The sequence below is a fragment of the Schistocerca serialis genome, chromosome 10 (assembly GCF_023864345.2).
Source record: "Schistocerca serialis cubense isolate TAMUIC-IGC-003099 chromosome 10, iqSchSeri2.2, whole genome shotgun sequence".
Classification (NCBI taxonomy): domain Eukaryota; kingdom Metazoa; phylum Arthropoda; class Insecta; order Orthoptera; family Acrididae; genus Schistocerca; species Schistocerca serialis.
The window spans coordinates 239733-259541 of NC_064647.1; positions in this window are offsets into that span (position 1 = coordinate 239733).

A 19809-nucleotide genomic window follows, 5' to 3' on the forward strand; every position below is an offset into this window, starting at 1 on the left:
TGTCTCCAAGGGTCTATTGCTGCCTGTGGCACCTAATTGTCGTTCTCCTGTGAGTCTAGATTTTCGAATCCGACGCAATACTGATAGTTAATTGTAACTTTAAGGGCCTCCTAATGACGATGGAACACTCAAATTGCGTCGCGATTCAATACATCGTCCTCCAGTCGACTTGTCACCAAGGGGATATTGCTGCCTCGGGCACCATATGGCCCGTCTCCTGCGAGGCGAGATTTTCGAATCCGACGCGAAACTGGTAGTTAATTGTAACTTTCAGAGCCCCCTAATTACGATGGAACACTCAAATTGCTTCGAGATTCAATACATCGTCCTCCAGCCGATTTGTCTCCAAGGGTCCTTTGCTGCCTCTGGCACCTTATGGTCGTGCTCCTGTGAATCTAGATTTTCGAATCCGACGCGAAACTGATAGTTAATTGTAACTTTAAGGGCCTCCTAATGACGATGGAACACTCAATTTGCGTCGCGATTCAATTCACCGACCTCCAGCCGATTTGTTTCGAAGAGTCTATTGTAGCCCCGGGCGCCTTTTGGTCGTTCTCCTGTGAGTCTAGAATATCGAATCCGACGCAAAACTTATAGTTAATTGTAACGTTTACAGCCTCCTAATGACGATGGAACACTCAAATTGCGTCGAGATTCAATACATCGTCCTCCAGCCGACTTGTCTCCAAGGGGATATTGCTGCCTCGGGCACCATATGGTCCGTCTCCTGTGAGTCTAGATTTTCGAATCCGACGCGTAACTGATAGTTAATTGTAAAGTTCACGACCTCCTAATGACGATGGAACACTCAAATTGCTTCGAGATTCAATACATCGTCCTCCAGCCGATTTGTCTCCAAGGGTCCTTTGCTGCCTTTGGCACCTTATGTTCGTGCTCCTGTGAATCTAGATTTTCGAATCCGACGCTAAACTGATAGTTAATTGTAACGTTCTGGGCCTCCTAATGACGATGGAACACTCAAATTGCGTCGAGATTCAATACATCGTCCTCCAGGCGACTTGCATCCAAGGGTCTATTGCTGCCTCGGGCACCTTATGGTCGTTCTCCTCTGAATCTACATTTTGAATCCGACGAAAAACTGATAGTTAATTGTAACGTTCAGAGCCCCCTAATTACGATGGAACACTCAAATTGCGTCGAGGTTCAATACATCGTCCTCCAGCCGACTTGTCTCCAAGGGTCTATTGTGGCCTCGGGCGCCCTTTGTTCGTCCTCCTGTGAGTCTAGATTTTCGCATCCGACGCATAACTGATACTTAATTGTAACGTTCACTTCCTCCTAATGACGAAGGAACACTCAAATTGCGTCGAGATTCAATATAGCGTCCTCCAGCCGACTTGTCTCCAAGGGTCTATTGCTGCCTCTGGCACCTTATGCTCCGTCTCCTGTGAGTCTAGATTTTCGAATCCGACGCAAAACTGATGGTTAATTGTAACGTTCAGGGCCTCCTAATGACGATGGAAAACTCAAATTGCGTTGAGATTCAATACATCGTCCTCCAGCCGACTTGTCTCCAAGGGGATATTGCTGCCTCGGGCACCATATGGTCCGTCTCCTGTGAGTCTAGATTTTCGAATCCGACGCGTAACTGATAGTTAATTGTAAAGTTCACGGCCTCCTAATGACGATGGAACACTCAAATTGCTTCGAGATTCAATACATCCTCCTCCAGCCGACTTGTCTCCATGGTTCTATTGCTGCCTCGGGCACCTTATGGTCGTGCTCCTGTGAATCTAGATTTTCGAATCCGACGCGAAACTGATAGTTAATTGTAACGTTCTGGGCCTCCTAATGACGATGGAACACTCAAATTGCGTCGAGATTCAATACATCGTCCTCCAGGCGACTTGCATCCAAGGGTCTATTGCTGCCTCGGGCACCTTATGGTCGTTCTCCTCTGAATCTACATTTTGAATCCGACGAAAAACTGATAGTTAATTGTAACGTTCAGAGCCCCCTAATTACGATGGAACACTCAAATTGCGTCGCGATTCAATACATCGTCCTCCAGCCGATTTGTCTCCAAGGGTCTATTGCTGCCTGTGGCACCTAATTGTCGTTCTCCTGTGAGTCTAGATTTTCGAATCCGACGCAATACTGATAGTTAATTGTAACTTTAAGGGCCTCCTAATGACGATGGAACACTCAAATTGCGTCGAGATTCAATACATCGTCCTCCAGTCGACTTGTCACCAAGGGGATATTGCTGCCTCTGGCACCATATGGCCCGTCTCATGCGAGGCTAGATTTTCGAATCCGACGCGAAACTGATAGTTAATTGTAACTTTCAGGGCCTCCAAATGACGATGGAACACTCAAAATGCGTCGCGATTCAATTCATCGTCCTCCAGCCGATTTGTTTCCAAGAGTCTATTGTAGCCCCGGGCGCCTTTTGGTCGTTCTCCTTATCGAATCCGACGCAAAACTTTTAGTTAATTGTAACGTTCACGGCCTCCTAATGACGATGGAACACTCAAATTGCTTCGAGATTCAATACATCGTCCTCCAGTCGACTTGTCTCCAAGGATCTATTGCTGCCTGGGGCACCTTATGGTCCGTCTCCTGTGAGTCTAGATTTTCGAATCCGACGCAATACTGATAGTTAATTGTAACGTTCAGGGCCTCCTAATGACGATGGAACACTGAAATTGCGTCGAGATTCAATACATAGTCCTCCAGCCGACTTGTCTCCAAGGGGATCTTGCTGCCTCTGGCACCATATGGTCCGTCTCCTGTGAGTCTAGATTTTCGAATCCGACGCGAAACTGATAGTTAATTGTAACTTTAAGGGCCTCCTAATGACGATGGAACACTCAATTTGCGTCGCGATTCAATTCACCGACCTCCAGCCGATTTGTTTCGAAGAGTCTATTGTAGCCCCGGGCGCCTTTTGGTCGTTCTCCTGTGAGTCTAGAATATCGAATCCGACGCAAAACTTATAGTTAATTGTAACGTTTACAGCCTCCTAATGACGATGGAACACTCAAATTGCGTCGAGATTCAATACATCGTCCTCCAGCCGACTTGTCTCCAAGGGGATATTGCTGCCTCGGGCACCATATGGTCCGTCTCCTGTGAGTCTAGATTTTCGAATCCGACGCGTAACTGATAGTTAATTGTAAAGTTCACGACCTCCTAATGACGATGGAACACTCAAATTGCTTCGAGATTCAATACATCGTCCTCCAGCCGATTTGTCTCCAAGGGTCCTTTGCTGCCTTTGGCACCTTATGTTCGTGCTCCTGTGAATCTAGATTTTCGAATCCGACGCTAAACTGATAGTTAATTGTAACGTTCTGGGCCTCCTAATGACGATGGAACACTCAAATTGCGTCGAGATTCAATACATCGTCCTCCAGGCGACTTGCATCCAAGGGTCTATTGCTGCCTCGGGCACCTTATGGTCGTTCTCCTCTGAATCTACATTTTGAATCCGACGAAAAACTGATAGTTAATTGTAACGTTCAGAGCCCCCTAATTACGATGGAACACTCAAATTGCGTCGAGGTTCAATACATCGTCCTCCAGCCGACTTGTCTCCAAGGGTCTATTGTGGCCTCGGGCGCCCTTTGTTCGTCCTCCTGTGAGTCTAGATTTTCGCATCCGACGCATAACTGATACTTAATTGTAACGTTCACTTCCTCCTAATGACGAAGGAACACTCAAATTGCGTCGAGATTCAATATAGCGTCCTCCAGCCGACTTGTCTCCAAGGGTCTATTGCTGCCTCTGGCACCTTATGCTCCGTCTCCTGTGAGTCTAGATTTTCGAATCCGACGCAAAACTGATGGTTAATTGTAATGTTCCGTGTCTCCTAATGCCGATGGAACACTCAAATTGCGTCGCGATTCAATACATCGTCCTCCAGCCGATCTGTCTCCAAGGGTCTATTGCTGCCTGTGGCACCTAATGGTCGTTCTCCTGTGAGTCTCCATTTTCGAATGCGACGCAATACTGATAGTTAATTGTAACGTTCAGGGCCTCCTAATGACGATGGAACACTCAAATTGCGTCGAGATTCAATACATCCTCCTCCAGCCGACTTGTCTCCATGGTTCTATTGCTGCCTCGGGCACCTTATGGTCGATCTCCTGTGAGTCTAGATTTTCGCATGCAATGAAAAACTGATAGTTAATTGTAACGTTCAGGGCCTCCTAATGACGATGGAAAACTCAAATTGCGTTGAGATTCAATACATCGTCCTCCAGCCGACTTGTCTCCAAGGGGATATTGCTGCCTCGGGCACCATATGGTCCGTCTCCTGTGAGTCTAGATTTTCGAATCCGACGCGTAACTGATAGTTAATTGTAAAGTTCACGGCCTCCTAATGACGATGGAACACTCAAATTGCTTCGAGATTCAATACATCCTCCTCCAGCCGACTTGTCTCCATGGTTCTATTGCTGCCTCGGGCACCTTATGGTCGTGCTCCTGTGAATCTAGATTTTCGAATCCGACGCGAAACTGATAGTTAATTGTAACGTTCTGGGCCTCCTAATGACGATGGAACACTCAAATTGCGTCGAGATTCAATACATCGTCCTCCAGGCGACTTGCATCCAAGGGTCTATTGCTGCCTCGGGCACCTTATGGTCGTTCTCCTCTGAATCTACATTTTGAATCCGACGAAAAACTGATAGTTAATTGTAACGTTCAGAGCCCCCTAATTACGATGGAACACTCAAATTGCGTCGCGATTCAATACATCGTCCTCCAGCCGATTTGTCTCCAAGGGTCTATTGCTGCCTGTGGCACCTAATTGTCGTTCTCCTGTGAGTCTAGATTTTCGAATCCGACGCAATACTGATAGTTAATTGTAACTTTAAGGGCCTCCTAATGACGATGGAACACTCAAATTGCGTCGAGATTCAATACATCGTCCTCCAGTCGACTTGTCACCAAGGGGATATTGCTGCCTCTGGCACCATATGGCCCGTCTCATGCGAGGCTAGATTTTCGAATCCGACGCGAAACTGATAGTTAATTGTAACTTTCAGGGCCTCCAAATGACGATGGAACACTCAAAATGCGTCGCGATTCAATTCATCGTCCTCCAGCCGATTTGTTTCCAAGAGTCTATTGTAGCCCCGGGCGCCTTTTGGTCGTTCTCCTTATCGAATCGGACGCAAAACTTTTAGTTAATTGTAACGTTCACGGCCTCCTAATGACGATGGAACACTCAAATTGCTTCGAGATTCAATACATCGTCCTCCAGTCGACTTGTCTCCAAGGATCTATTGCTGCCTGGGGCACCTTATGGTCCGTCTCCTGTGAGTCTAGATTTTCGAATCCGACGCAATACTGATAGTTAATTGTAACGTTCAGGGCCTCCTAATGACGATGGAACACTGAAATTGCGTCGAGATTCAATACATAGTCCTCCAGCCGACTTGTCTCCAAGGGGATCTTGCTGCCTCTGGCACCATATGGTCCGTCTCCTGTGAGTCTAGATTTTCGAATCCGACGCGAAACTGATAGTTCATTGTAACTTTCAGGACCTCCTAATGACGGTGGAACATTCAAATTGCGTCGCAATTGAATTCATCGTCCTCCAGCCGATTTGTTTCCAAGAGTCTATTGTAGCCCCGGGCGCCTTTTGGTCGTTCTCCTGTGAGTCTAGATTTTCGAATCCGACGCATAAATGATACTTAATTGTAACGTTCAGAGCCTCCTAATGACGATGGATCTCTCATATTGCGTCGAGATTCAATACGGTGTCCTCCAGCCGACTTATCTCCAAGGGTCTATTGCTGCCTCGGGCACCTTATTGCCGTTCTCCTTTGAGTCTAGATTGTCGAACCCGACGCAAAACTCATAGTTAATTGTAATGTTCAGTGCCTCCTAATGCCGATGGAACACTCAAATTGCGTCGCGATTCAATACATCGTCCTCCAGCCGATTTGTCTCCAAGGGTCTATTGCTGCCTGCGGCACCTAATGGTCGTTCTCCTGTGAGTCTAGATTTTCGAATCCGACGCAATACTGATAGTTGACTGTAACGTTCAAGGCCTCCTAATGACGATGTAACACTCAATTTGCGTCGAGATTCAATACATCATCCTCCAGCCGACTTGTCTATAAGGGGATATTGCTGCCTCGGGCACCATATGGTCCGTCTCCTGTGAGTCCAGATTTTCGAATCCGACGCAAAACTGAAAGTTAATTATAACTTTCAGGGCCTCCTAATCACGATGGAACACTCAAATTGCGTCGCGATTCTATACATCCTCATCCAGCCGACTTGTTTCCAAGGGTCTATTGTTGCCCCGGGCGCCTTTTGGTCGATCTCCTGTGGGTCTAGATTATCGAATCCGACGCAAAACTGATAGTTAATTGTAACGATGAAGGCCTCCTAATGACGATGGAATACTCAAATTGCTTCGAGATTCAATACATCGTCCTCCAGCCGACTTGTAGCCAAGGGTCTATTGCTGCCACTGGCATCTTATGGTCGTCCTCCTGTGAGTCGAGATTTTCGAATCCGACGCGAAACTGATAGTTAATTGTAACGATGAAGGCCTCCTAATGACGATGGAATACTCAAATTGCTTCGAGATTCAATACATCGTCCTCCAGCCGACTTGTCTCCAAGGGTCTATTGCTGCCTCGGGCACCTTATGGTCGTTCTCCTCTGAGTCTACATTTTCGAATCCGACACAAAACTGATATTTAGTTGTAACGTTCAGGGCCTCCTAATGACGATGGAACAAATAAATTTCTTCGAGACTCAATACATCGTCCGCCAGCCTACTTGTCTCCAAGGGGATATTGCAGCCTGGGGCACCTTATGATCCGTCTCCTGTGAGTCTAGATTTTCGAATCCGACGCAATACTGATAGTTAATTGTAACGTTCAGGGCCTCCTAATGACGATGGAAAAATCAAATTGCGTCGAGATTCAATACATCGTCCTCCAGCCGACTTGTCTCCAAGAGGATATTGCTGCCTCGGGCACCATATGGTCCGTCTCCTGTGAGTCTAGATTTTCGAAACCGACACATAACTGATACTTAATTGTAATGTTCAGGGCCTCCTAATGACGATGGAACACTCAAATTGCGTCGAGATTCAATACGTCGTCCTCCAGCCGACTTGTCTCCAAGGGTCTATTGCTGCCACTGGCATCTTATGGTCGTCCTCCTGTGAGTCTAGATTTTCGAATCCGACGCGAAACTGATAGTTAATTGTAACGATCAGGGCCTCCTATTGCTGATGGAACACTATCATTGCGTCAAGATTCAATACATCGTCCTTCAGCCGACTTGCCTCCAAGGGTCTATAGCTGCCTCGGGCACCATATCGTCGTTCTCCTGTGACTCTAAATTTTCGAATCCGACGCAAAACTGATAGTTAATTGTAACGTTCACGGCCTTCTAATGACGATGGAACACTCAAATTGCGTCGAGATTCAATACATCGTCCTCCAGCCGACTTGTCTCCAAGGGTCTATTGCTGCCTCCGGCACCTTATGGTCGTTATCCTCAGAGTCTACATTTTGGAATCCGACGCAAAACCGATATTTAGTAGTAACGTTCAGGGCCTCCTAATGACGATGGAACAAACAAATTGCTTCGAGACTCAATACATCGTCCGCCAGCCGACTTGTAGCCAAGGGTCTATTGCTGCCACTGGCATCTTATGGTCGTCCTCCTGTGAGTCGAGATTTTCGAATCCGACGCGAAACTGATAGTTAATTGTAACGATGAAGGCCTCCTAATGACGATGGAATACTCAAATTGCTTCGAGATTCAATACATCGTCCTCCAGCCGACTTGTAGCCAAGGGTCTATTGCTGCCACTGGCATCTTATGGTCGTCCTCCTGTGAGTCGAGATTTTCGAATCCGACGCGAAACTGATAGTTAATTGTAACGATGAAGGCCTCCTAATGACGATGGAATACTCAAATTGCTTCGAGATTCAATACATCGTCCTCCAGCCGACTTGTCTCCAAGGGTCTATTGCTGCCTCGGGCACCTTATGGTCGTTCTCCTCTGAGTCTACATTTTCGAATCCGACACAAAACTGATATTTAGTTGTAACGTTCAGGGCCTCCTAATGACGATGGAACAAATAAATTTCTTCGAGACTCAATACATCGTCCGCCAGCCTACTTGTCTCCAAGGGGATATTGCAGCCTGGGGCACCTTATGATCCGTCTCCTGTGAGTCTAGATTTTCGAATCCGACGCAATACTGATAGTTAATTGTAACGTTCAGGGCCTCCTAATGACGATGGAAAAATCAAATTGCGTCGAGATTCAATACATCGTCCTCCAGCCGACTTGTCTCCAAGAGGATATTGCTGCCTCGGGCACCATATGGTCCGTCTCCTGTGAGTCTAGATTTTCGAAACCGACACATAACTGATACTTAATTGTAATGTTCAGGGCCTCCTAATGACGATGGAACACTCAAATTGCGTCGAGATTCAATACGTCGTCCTCCAGCCGACTTGTCTCCAAGGGTCTATTGCTGCCACTGGCATCTTATGGTCGTCCTCCTGTGAGTCTAGATTTTCGAATCCGACGCGAAACTGATAGTTAATTGTAACGATCAGGGCCTCCTATTGCTGATGGAACACTATCATTGCGTCAAGATTCAATACATCGTCCTTCAGCCGACTTGCCTCCAAGGGTCTATAGCTGCCTCGGGCACCATATCGTCGTTCTCCTGTGACTCTAAATTTTCGAATCCGACGCAAAACTGATAGTTAATTGTAACGTTCACGGCCTTCTAATGACGATGGAACACTCAAATTGCGTCGAGATTCAATACATCGTCCTCCAGCCGACTTGTCTCCAAGGGTCTATTGCTGCCTCCGGCACCTTATGGTCGTTATCCTCAGAGTCTACATTTTGGAATCCGACGCAAAACCGATATTTAGTAGTAACGTTCAGGGCCTCCTAATGACGATGGAACAAACAAATTGCTTCGAGACTCAATACATCGTCCGCCAGCCGACTTGTCTCCAAGGGGATATTGCTGCCTGGGGCACCTTATGGTCCGTCTCCTGTGAGTCTAGATTTTCGAATCCGACGCAATACTGATAGTTAATTGTAACGTTCAGGGCCTCCTAATGACGATGGAAAACTCAAATTGCGTCGAGATTCAATACATCGTCCTCCAGCCGACTTGTCTCCAAGGGGATATTGCTGCCTCGGGCACCATATGGTCCGTCTCCTGTGAGTCTAGATTTTCGAATCCGACGCGTAACTGATAGTTAATTGTAACTTTAAGGGCCTCCTAATGACGATGGAACACTCAAATTGCGTCGCGATTCAATTCATCGACCTCCAGCCGATTTGTTTCCAAGAGTCTATTGTAGCCCCGGGCGCCTTTTGGTCGTTCTCCTGTGAGTCTAGAATATCGAATCCGACGCAAAACTTATAGTTAATTGTAACATTTAGGGCCTCCTAATGACGATGGAACACTCAAATTGCTTCGAGATTCAGTACATCGTCCTCCAGCCGACTTGTCTCCAAGGGTCTATTGCTGACTCTGGCACCTTATGGTCGTGCTCCTGTGAGTCTAGAGTTTCGAGTCCGACGCATAACTGATACTTAATTGTAAAGTTCACGGCCTCCTAATGACGATGGAACACTCAAATTGCTTCCAGATTCAATACATCGTCCTCCAGCCGATCTGTCTCCAAGGGTCTATTGCTGCCTGTGGCACCTAATGGTCGTTCTCCTGTGAGTCTAGATTTTCGAATCCGACGCAATACTGATAGTTAATTGTAACGTTCAGGGCCTCCTAATGACGATGGAAAACTCAAATTGCGTCGAGATTCAATACATCGTCCTCCAGCCGACTTGCATCCAAGGGTCTATTGCTGCCTCGGGCACCTTATGGTCGTTCTCCTCTGAATCTACATTTTGAATCCGACGAAAAACTGATAGTTAATTGTAACGTTCAGAGCCCCCTAATTACGATGGAACACTCAAATTGCGTCGAGGTTCAATACATCGTCCTCCAGCCGACTTGTCTCCAAGGGTCTATTCTGGCCCCGGACGCCCTTTGTTCGTCCTCCTGTGAGTCTAGATTTTCGCATCCGACGCATAACTGATACTTAATTGTAACGTTCACTTCCTCCTAATGACGATGGAACACTCTAATTGCGTCGAGATTCAATATAGCGTCCTCCAGCCGACTTGTCTCCAAGGGTCTATTGCTGCCTCTGGCACCTTATGCTCCGTCTCCTGTGAGTCTAGATTTTCGAATCCGACGCAAAACTGATGGTTAATTGTAATGTTCAGTGCCTCCTAATGCCGATGGAACACTCAAATTGCGTCGCGATTCAATACATTGTCCTCCAGCCGATCTGTCTCCAAGGGTCTATTGCCGCCTGTGGCACCTAATGGTCGTTATCCAGTGAGTCTAGATTTTCGAATCCGACGCAATACTGATAGTTAATTGTAACGTTCAGGGCCTCCTAATGACGATGGAACACTCAAATTGCGTCGAGATTCAATACATCGTCCTCCAGTCGACTTGTCACCAAGGGGATATTGCTGCCTCGGGCACCATATGGCCCGTCCCCTGCGAGGCTAGATTTTCGAATCCGACGCGAAACTGATAGTTAATTGTAACTTTCAGGGCCTCCTAATGACGATGGAACACTCAAATTGCGACGCGATTCAATTCATCGTCCTCCAGCCGATTTGTTTCCAAGAGTCTATTGTAGACCCGGGCGCCTTTTGGTCGTTCTCCTTATCGAATCCGACGCAAAACTTTTAGTTAATTGTAACGTTCACGGCCTCCTAATGACGATGGAACACTCAAATTGCTTCGAGATTCAATACATCGTCCTCCAGTCGACTTGTCTCCAAGGGTCTATTGCTGCCTCGGGCACCTTATGGTCCGTCTCCTCTGAGTCTACATTTTGAATCCGACGAAAAACAGATAGTTAATTGTAACGTTCACGGCCTCCTAATGACGATGGAACACTCTAATTGATTCGTGATTCAATACATCGTCCTCCAGTCGACTTGTCTCCAAGGGTCTATTGCTGCCTGGGGCACCTTATGGTCCGTCTCCTGTGAGTCTAGATTTTCGAATTCGACGCAATACTGATAGTTAATTGTAACGTTCAGGGCCTCCTAATGACGATGGAACACTGAAATTGCGTCGAGATTCAATACATAGTCCTCCAGCCGACTTGTCTCCAAGGGGATCTTGGTGCCTCGGGCACCATATGGTCCGTCTCCTGTGAGTCTAGATTTTCGAATCCGACGCGAAACTGATAGTTAATTGTAACTTTCAGGGCCCCCTAATGACGATGGAACACTCAAATTGCGTCGCGATTCAATTCATCGTCCTCCAGCCGATTTGTTTCCAAGAGTCTACTGTAGCCCCGGGCGCCTTTTGGTCGTTCTCCTTATCGATTCCGACGCAAAACTTTTAGTTAATTGTAACGTTCACGGCCTCCTAATGACGATGGAACACTCAAATTGCTTCGAGATTCAATACATCGTCCTCCAGTCGACTTGTCTCCAAGGGTCTATTGCTGCCTGGGGCACCTTATGGTCCGTCTCATGTGAGTCTAGATTTTCGAATCCGACGCAATACCGATAGTTAATTGTAACGTTCAGGGCCTCCTAATGACGATGGAACACTGAAATTGCGTCGAGATTCAATACATAGTCCTCCAGCCGACTTGTCTCCAAGGGGATCATGCTGCCTCGGGCACCATATGGTCCGTCTCCTGTGAGTCTAGATTTTCGAATCCGACGCGAAACTGATAGTTAATTGTAACTTTCAGGGCCTCCTAATGACGGTGGAACATTCAAATTGCGTCGCGATTGAATTCATCGTCCTCCAGCCGATTTGTTTCCAAGAGTCTATTGTAGCCCCGGGCGCCTTTTTGTCGTTCTCCTGAGAGTCTAGATTTTCGAATCCGACGCGAAACTGATAGTTAATTGTAACGTTCAGGGCCTTCTAATGACGATGGAACACTCAAATTGCGTCGAGATTCAATACATTGTCCTCCAGGCGACTTCATCCAAGGGTATATTGCTGCCTCGGGCACCTTATGGTCGTTCTCCTCTGAGTCTACATTTTGAATCCGACGAAAAACTGATAGGTAATTGTAACGTTCAGAGCCTCCTAATGACGAAGGAACACTCAAATTGCGTCGAGATTCAATACATCGTCCTCCAGCCAACTTGTCTCCAAGGGTCTATTGTGGCCTCAGGCGCCCTTTGTTCGTCCTCCTGTGAGTCTAGATTTTCGCATCCGACGCATAACTGATACTTAATTGTAACGTTCAGAGCCTCCTAATGACGATGGATCTCTCATATTGCGTCGAGATTCAATACGGTGTCCTCCAGCCGACTTATCTCCAAGGGTCTATTGCTGCCTCGTGCACCCTATTGCCGTTCTCCTTTGAGTCTAGATAGTCGAATCCGACGCAAAACTCATAGTTAATTGTAATGTTCAGTGCCTCGTAATGCCGATGGAACACTCAAATTGCGTCGCGATTCAATACATCGTCCTCCAGCCGTTTTGTCTCCAAGGGTCTATTGCTGCCTGTGGCACCTAATGGTCGTTCTCCTGTGGGTCTAGATTATCGAATCCGACGCAAAACTTATAGTGAATTGTAACGTTCACGGCCTTCCAATGACGATGGAACACTCAAACTGCGTCGAGATTCAATACATCGTCCTCCAGTCGACTTGTAGCCAAGGGTCTATTGCTGCCACTGGCATCTTATGGTCGTCCTCCTGTGAGTCGAGATTTTCGAATCCGACGCGAAACTGATAGTTAATTGTAACGATGAAGGCCTCCTAATGACGATGGAATACTCAAATTGCTTCGAGATTCAATACATCGTCCTCCAGCCGACTTGTCTCCAAGGGTCTATTGCTGCCTCGGGCACCTTATGGTCGTTCTCCTCTGAGTCTACATTTTCGAATCCGACACAAAACTGATATTTAGTTGTAACGTTCAGGGCCTCCTAATGACGATGGAACAAATATATTGCTTCGAGACTCAATACATCGTCCGCCAGCCTACTTGTCTCCAAGGGGATATTGCAGCCTGGGGCACCTTATGATCCGTCTCCTGTGAGTCTAGATTTTCGAATCCGACGCAATACTGATAGTTAAATGTAACGTTCAGGGCCTCCTAATGACGATGGAAAAATCAAATTGCGTCGAGATTCAATACATCGTCCTCCAGCCGACTTGTCTCCAAGAGGATATTGCTGCCTCGGGCACCATATGGTCCGTCTCCTGTGAGTCTAGATTTTCGAAACCGACACATAACTGATACTTAATTGTAATGTTCAGGTCCTCCTAATGACGATGGAACACTCAAATTGCGTCGAGATTCAATACGTCGTCCTCCAGCCGACTTGTCTCCAAGGGTCTATTGCTGCCACTGGCATCTTATGGTCGTCCTCCTGTGAGTCTAGATTTTCGAATCCGACGCGAAACTGATAGTTAATTGTAACGATCAGGGCCTCCTATTGCTGATGGAACACTATCATTGCGTCAAGATTCAATACATCGTCCTTCAGCCGACTTGCCTCCAAGGGTCTATAGCTGCCTCGGGCACCATATCGTCGTTCTCCTGTGACTCTAAATTTTCGAATCCGACGCAAAACTGATAGTTAATTGTAACGTTCACGGCCTTCTAATGACGATGGAACACTCAAATTGCGTCGAGATTCAATACATCGTCCTCCAGCCGACTTGTCTCCAAGGGTCTATTGCTGCCTCCGGCACCTTATGGTCGTTTTCCTCAGAGTCTACATTTTGGAATCCGACGCAAAACTGATATTTAGTAGTAACGTTCAGGGCCTCCTAATGACGATGGAACAAACAAATTGCTTCGAGACTCAATACATCGTCCGCCAGCCGACTTGTCTCCAAGGGGATATTGCTGCCTGGGGCACCTTATGGTCCGTCTCCTGTGAGTCTAGATTTTCGAATCCGACGAAATACTGATAGTTAATTGTAACGTTCAGGGCCTCCTAATGACGATGGAAAACTCAAATTGCGTCGAGATTCAATACATCGTCCTCCAGCCGACTTGTCTCCAAGGGGATATTGCTGCCTCGGGCACCATATGGTCCGTCTCCTGTGAGTCTAGATTTTCGAATCCGACGCGTAACTGATAGTTAATTGTAACTTTAAGGGCCTCCTAATGACGATGGAACACTCAAATTGCGTCGCGATTCAATTCATCGACCTCCAGCCGATTTGTTTCCAAGAGTCTATTGTAGCCCCGGGCGCCTTTTGGTCGTTCTCCTGTGAGTCTAGAATATCGAATCCGACGCAAAACTTATAGTTAATTGTAACATTTAGGGCCTCCTAATGACGATGGAACACTCAAATTGCTTCGAGATTCAGTACATCGTCCTCCAGCCGACTTGTCTCCAAGGGTCTATTGCTGACTCTGGCACCTTATGGTCGTGCTCCTGTGAGTCTAGATTTTCGAGTCCGACGCATAACTGATACTTAATTGTAAAGTTCACGGCCTCCTAATGACGATGGAACACTCAAATTGCTTCCAGATTCAATACATCGTCCTCCAGCCGATCTGTCTCCAAGGGTCTATTGCTGCCTGTGGCACCTAATGGTCGTTCTCCTGTGAGTCTAGATTTTCGAATCCGACGCAATACTGATAGTTAATTGTAACGTTCAGGGCCTCCTAATGACGATGGAACACTGAAATTGCGTCGAGATTCAATACATCCTCCTCCAGCCGACTTGTCTCCAAGGTTCTACTGCTGCCTCGGGCACCTTATGGTCGATCTCCTGTGAGTCTAGATTTTCCAATGCAATGAAAAACTGATAGTTAATTGTAACGTTCAGGGCCTCCTAATGACGATGGAAAACTCAAATTGCGTCGAGATTCAATACATCGTCCTCCAGCCGACTTGCATCCAAGGATCTATTGCTGCCTCGGGCACCTTATGGTCGTTCTCCTCTGAATCTACATTTTGAATCCGACGAAAAACTGATAGTTAATTGTAACGTTCAGAGCCCCCTAATTACGATGGAACACTCAAATTGCGTCGAGGTTCAATACATCGTCCTCCAGCCGACTTGTCTCCAAGGGTCTATTGTGGCCTCGGAAGCCCTTTGTTCGTCCTCCTGTGAGTCTAGATTTTCGCATCCGACGCATAACTGATACTTAATTGTAACGTTCACTTCCTCCTAATGACGATGGAACACTCTAATTGCGTCGAGATTCAATATAGCGTCCTCCAGCCGACTTGTCTCCAAGGGTCTATTGCTGCCTCTGGCACCTTATGCTCCGTCTCCTGTGAGTCTAGATTTTCGAATCCGACGCAATACTGATAGTTAATTGTAACGTTCAGGGCCTCCTAATGACGATGGAACACTCAAATTGCGTCGAGATTCAATACATCGTCCTCCAGTCGACTTGTCACCAAGGGGATATTGCTGCCTCGGGCACCATATGGCCCGTCTCCTGCGAGGCTAGATTTTCGAATCCGACGCGAAACTGATAGTTAATTGTAACTTTCAGGGCCTCCTAATGACGATGGAACACTCAAATTGCGACGCGATTCAATTCATCGTCCTCCAGCCGATTTGTTTCCAAGAGTCTATTGTAGACCCGGGCGCCTTTTGGTCGTTCTCCTTATCGAATCCGACGCAAAACTTTTAGTTAATTGTAACGTTCACGGCGTCCTAATGACGATGGAACACTCAAATTGCTTCGAGATTCAATACATCGTCCTCCAGTCGACTTGTCTCCAAGGGTCTATTGCTGCCTCGGGCACCTTATGGTCCGTCTCCTCTGAGTCTACATTTTGAATCCGACGAAAAACAGATAGTTAATTGTAACGTTCACGGCCTCCTAATGACGATGGAACACTCTAATTGATTCGTGATTCAATACATCGTCCTCCAGTCGACTTGTCTCCAAGGGTCTATTGCTGCCTGGGGCACCTTATGGTCCGTCTCCTGTGAGTCTAGATTTTCGAATCCGACGCAATACTGATAGTTAATTGTAACGTTCAGGGCCTCCTAATGACGATGGAACACTGAAATTGCGTCGAGATTCAATACATAGTCCTCCAGCCGACTTGTCTCCAAGGGGATCTTGGTGCCTCGGGCACCATATGGTCCGTCTCCTGTGAGTCTAGATTTTCGAATCCGACGCGAAACTGATAGTTAATTGTAACTTTCAGGGCCTCCTAATGACGATGGAACACTCAAATTGCGTCGCGATTCAATTCATCGTCCTCCAGCCGATTTGTTTCCAAGAGGATATTGCTGCCTCGGGCACCATATGGTCCGTCTCCTGTGAGTCTAGATTTTCGAAACCGACACATAACTGATACTTAATTGTAATGTTCAGGGCCTCCTAATGACGATGGAACACTCAAATTGCGTCGAGATTCAATACGTCGTCCTCCAGCCGACTTGTCTCCAAGGGTCTATTGCTGCCACTGGCATCTTATGGTCGTCCTCCTGTGAGTCTAGATTTTCGAATCCGACGCGAAACTGATAGTTAATTGTAACGATCAGGGCCTCCTATTGCTGATGGAACACTATCATTGCGTCAAGATTCAATACATCGTCCTTCAGCCGACTTGCCTCCAAGGGTCTATAGCTGCCTCGGGCACCATATCGTCGTTCTCCTGTGACTCTAAATTTTCGAATCCGACGCAAAACTGATAGTTAATTGTAACGTTCACGGCCTTCTAATGACGATGGAACACTCAAATTGCGTCGAGATTCAATACATCGTCCTCCAGCCGACTTGTCTCCAAGGGTCTATTGCTGCCTCCGGCACCTTATGGTCGTTTTCCTCAGAGTCTACATTTTGGAATCCGACGCAAAACTGATATTTAGTAGTAACGTTCAGGGCCTCCTAATGACGATGGAACAAACAAATTGCTTCGAGACTCAATACATCGTCCGCCAGCCGACTTGTCTCCAAGGGGATATTGCTGCCTGGGGCACCTTATGGTCCGTCTCCTGTGAGTCTAGATTTTCGAATCCGACGAAATACTGATAGTTAATTGTAACGTTCAGGGCCTCCTAATGACGATGGAAAACTCAAATTGCGTCGAGATTCAATACATCGTCCTCCAGCCGACTTGTCTCCAAGGGGATATTGCTGCCTCGGGCACCATATGGTCCGTCTCCTGTGAGTCTAGATTTTCGAATCCGACGCGTAGCTGATAGTTAATTGTAACTTTAAGGGCCTCCTAATGACGATGGAACACTCAAATTGCGTCGCGATTCAATTCATCGACCTCCAGCCGATTTGTTTCCAAGAGTCTATTGTAGCCCCGGGCGCCTTTTGGTCGTTCTCCTGTGAGTCTAGAATATCGAATCCGACGCAAAACTTATAGTTAATTGTAACATTTAGGGCCTCCTAATGACGATGGAACACTCAAATTGCTTCGAGATTCAGTACATCGTCCTCCAGCCGACTTGTCTCCAAGGGTCTATTGCTGACTCTGGCACCTTATGGTCGTGCTCCTGTGAGTCTAGATTGTCGAGTCCGACGCATAACTGATACTTAATTGTAAAGTTCACGGCCTCCTAATGACGATGGAACACTCAAATTGCTTCCAGATTCAATACATCGTCCTCCAGCCGATCTGTCTCCATGGGTCTATTGCTGCCTGTGGCACCTAATGGTCGTTCTCCTGTGAGTCTAGATTTTCGAATCCGACGCAATACTGATAGTTAATTGTAACGTTCAGGGCCTCCTAATGACGATGGAACACTGAAATTGCGTCGAGATTCAATACATCCTCCTCCAGCCGACTTGTCTCCAAGGTTCTACTGCTGCCTCGGGCACCTTATGGTCGATCTCCTGTGAGTCTAGATTTTCCAATGCAATGAAAAACTGATAGTTAATTGTAACGTTCAGAGCCCCCTAATTACGATGGAACACTCAAATTGCGTCGAGGTTCAATACATCGTCCTCCAGCCGACTTGTCTCCAAGGGTCTATTGTGGCCTCGGACGCCTTTTGTTCGTCCTCCTGTGAGTCTAGATTTTCGCATCCGACGCATAACTGATACTTAATTGTAACGTTCACTTCCTCCTAATGACGATGGAACACTCTAATTGCGTCGAGATTCAATATAGCGTCCTCCAGCCGACTTGTCTCCAAGGGTCTATTGCTGCCTCTGGCACCTTATGCTCCGTCTCCTGTGAGTCTAGATTTTCGAATCCGACGCAAAACTGATGGTTAATTGTAATGTTCAGTGCCTCCTAATGCCGATGGAACACTCAAATTGCGTCGCGATTCAATACATCGTCCTCCAGCCGATCTGTCTCCAAGGGTCTATTGCCGCCTGTGGCACCTAATGGTCGTTATCCAGTGAGTCTAGATTTTCGAATCCGACGCAATACTGATAGTTAATTGTAACGTTCAGGGCCTCCTAATGACGATGGAACACTCAAATTGCGTCGAGATTCAATACATCGTCCTCCAGTCGACTTGTCACCAAGGGGATATTGCTGCCTCGGGCACCATATGGCCCGTCTCCTGCGAGGCTAGATTTTCGAATCCGACGCGAAACTGATAGTTAATTGTAACTTTCAGGGCCTCCTAATGACGATGGAACACTCAAATTGCGACGCGATTCAATTCATCGTCCTCCAGCCGATTTGTTTCCAAGAGTCTATTGTAGACCCGGGCGCCTTTTGGTCGTTCTCCTTATCGAATCCGACGCAAAACTTTTAGTTAATTGTAACGTTCACGGCCTCCTAATGACGATGGAACACTCAAATTGCTTCGAGATTCAATACATCGTCCTCCAGTCGACTTGTCTCCAAGGGTCTATTGCTTCTCGGGCACCTTATGGTCCGTCTCCTCTGAGTCTACATTTTGAATCCGACGGAAAACAGATAGTTAATTGTAACGTTCACGGCCTCCTAATGACGATGGAACACTCTAATTGATTCGTGATTCAATACATCGTCCTCCAGTCGACTTGTCTCCAAGGGTCTATTGCTGCCTGGGGCACCTTATGGTCCGTCTCCTGTGAGTCTAGATTTTCGAATCCGACGCAATACTGATAGTTAATTGTAACGTTCAGGGCCTCCTAATGACGATGGAACACTGAAATTGCGTCGAGATTCAATACATAGTCCTCCAGCCGACTTGTCTCCAAGGGGATCTTGGTGCCTCGGGCACCATATGGTCCGTCTCCTGTGAGTCTAGATTTTCGAATCCGACGCGAAACTGATAGTTAATTGTAACTTTCAGGGCCTCCTAATGACGATGGAACACTCAAATTGCGTCGCGATTCAATTCATCGTCCTCCAGCCGATTTGTTTCCAAGAGTCTACTGTAGCCACGGGCGCCTTTTGGTCGTTCTCCTTATCGATTCCGACGCAAAACTTTTAGTTAATTGTAACGTTCACGGCCTCCTAATGACGATGGAACACTCAAATTGCTTCGAGATTCAATACATCGTCCTCCAGTCGACTTGTCTCCAAGGGTCTATTGCTGCCTGGGGCACCTTATGGTCCGTCTCCTGTGAGTCTAGATTTTCGAATCCGACGCAATACCGATAGTTAATTGTAACGTTCAGGGCCTCCTAATGACGATGGAACACTGAAATTGCGTCGAGATTCAATACATAGTCCTCCAGCCGACTTGTCTCCAAGGGGATCTTGCTGCCTCGGGCACCATATGGTCCGTCTCCTGTGAGTCTAGATTTTCGAATCCGACGCGAAACTGATAGTTAATTGTAACTTTCAGGGCCTCCTAATGACGGTGGAACATTCAAATTGCGTCGCGATTGAATTCATCGTCCTCCAGCCGATTTGTTTCCAAGAGTCT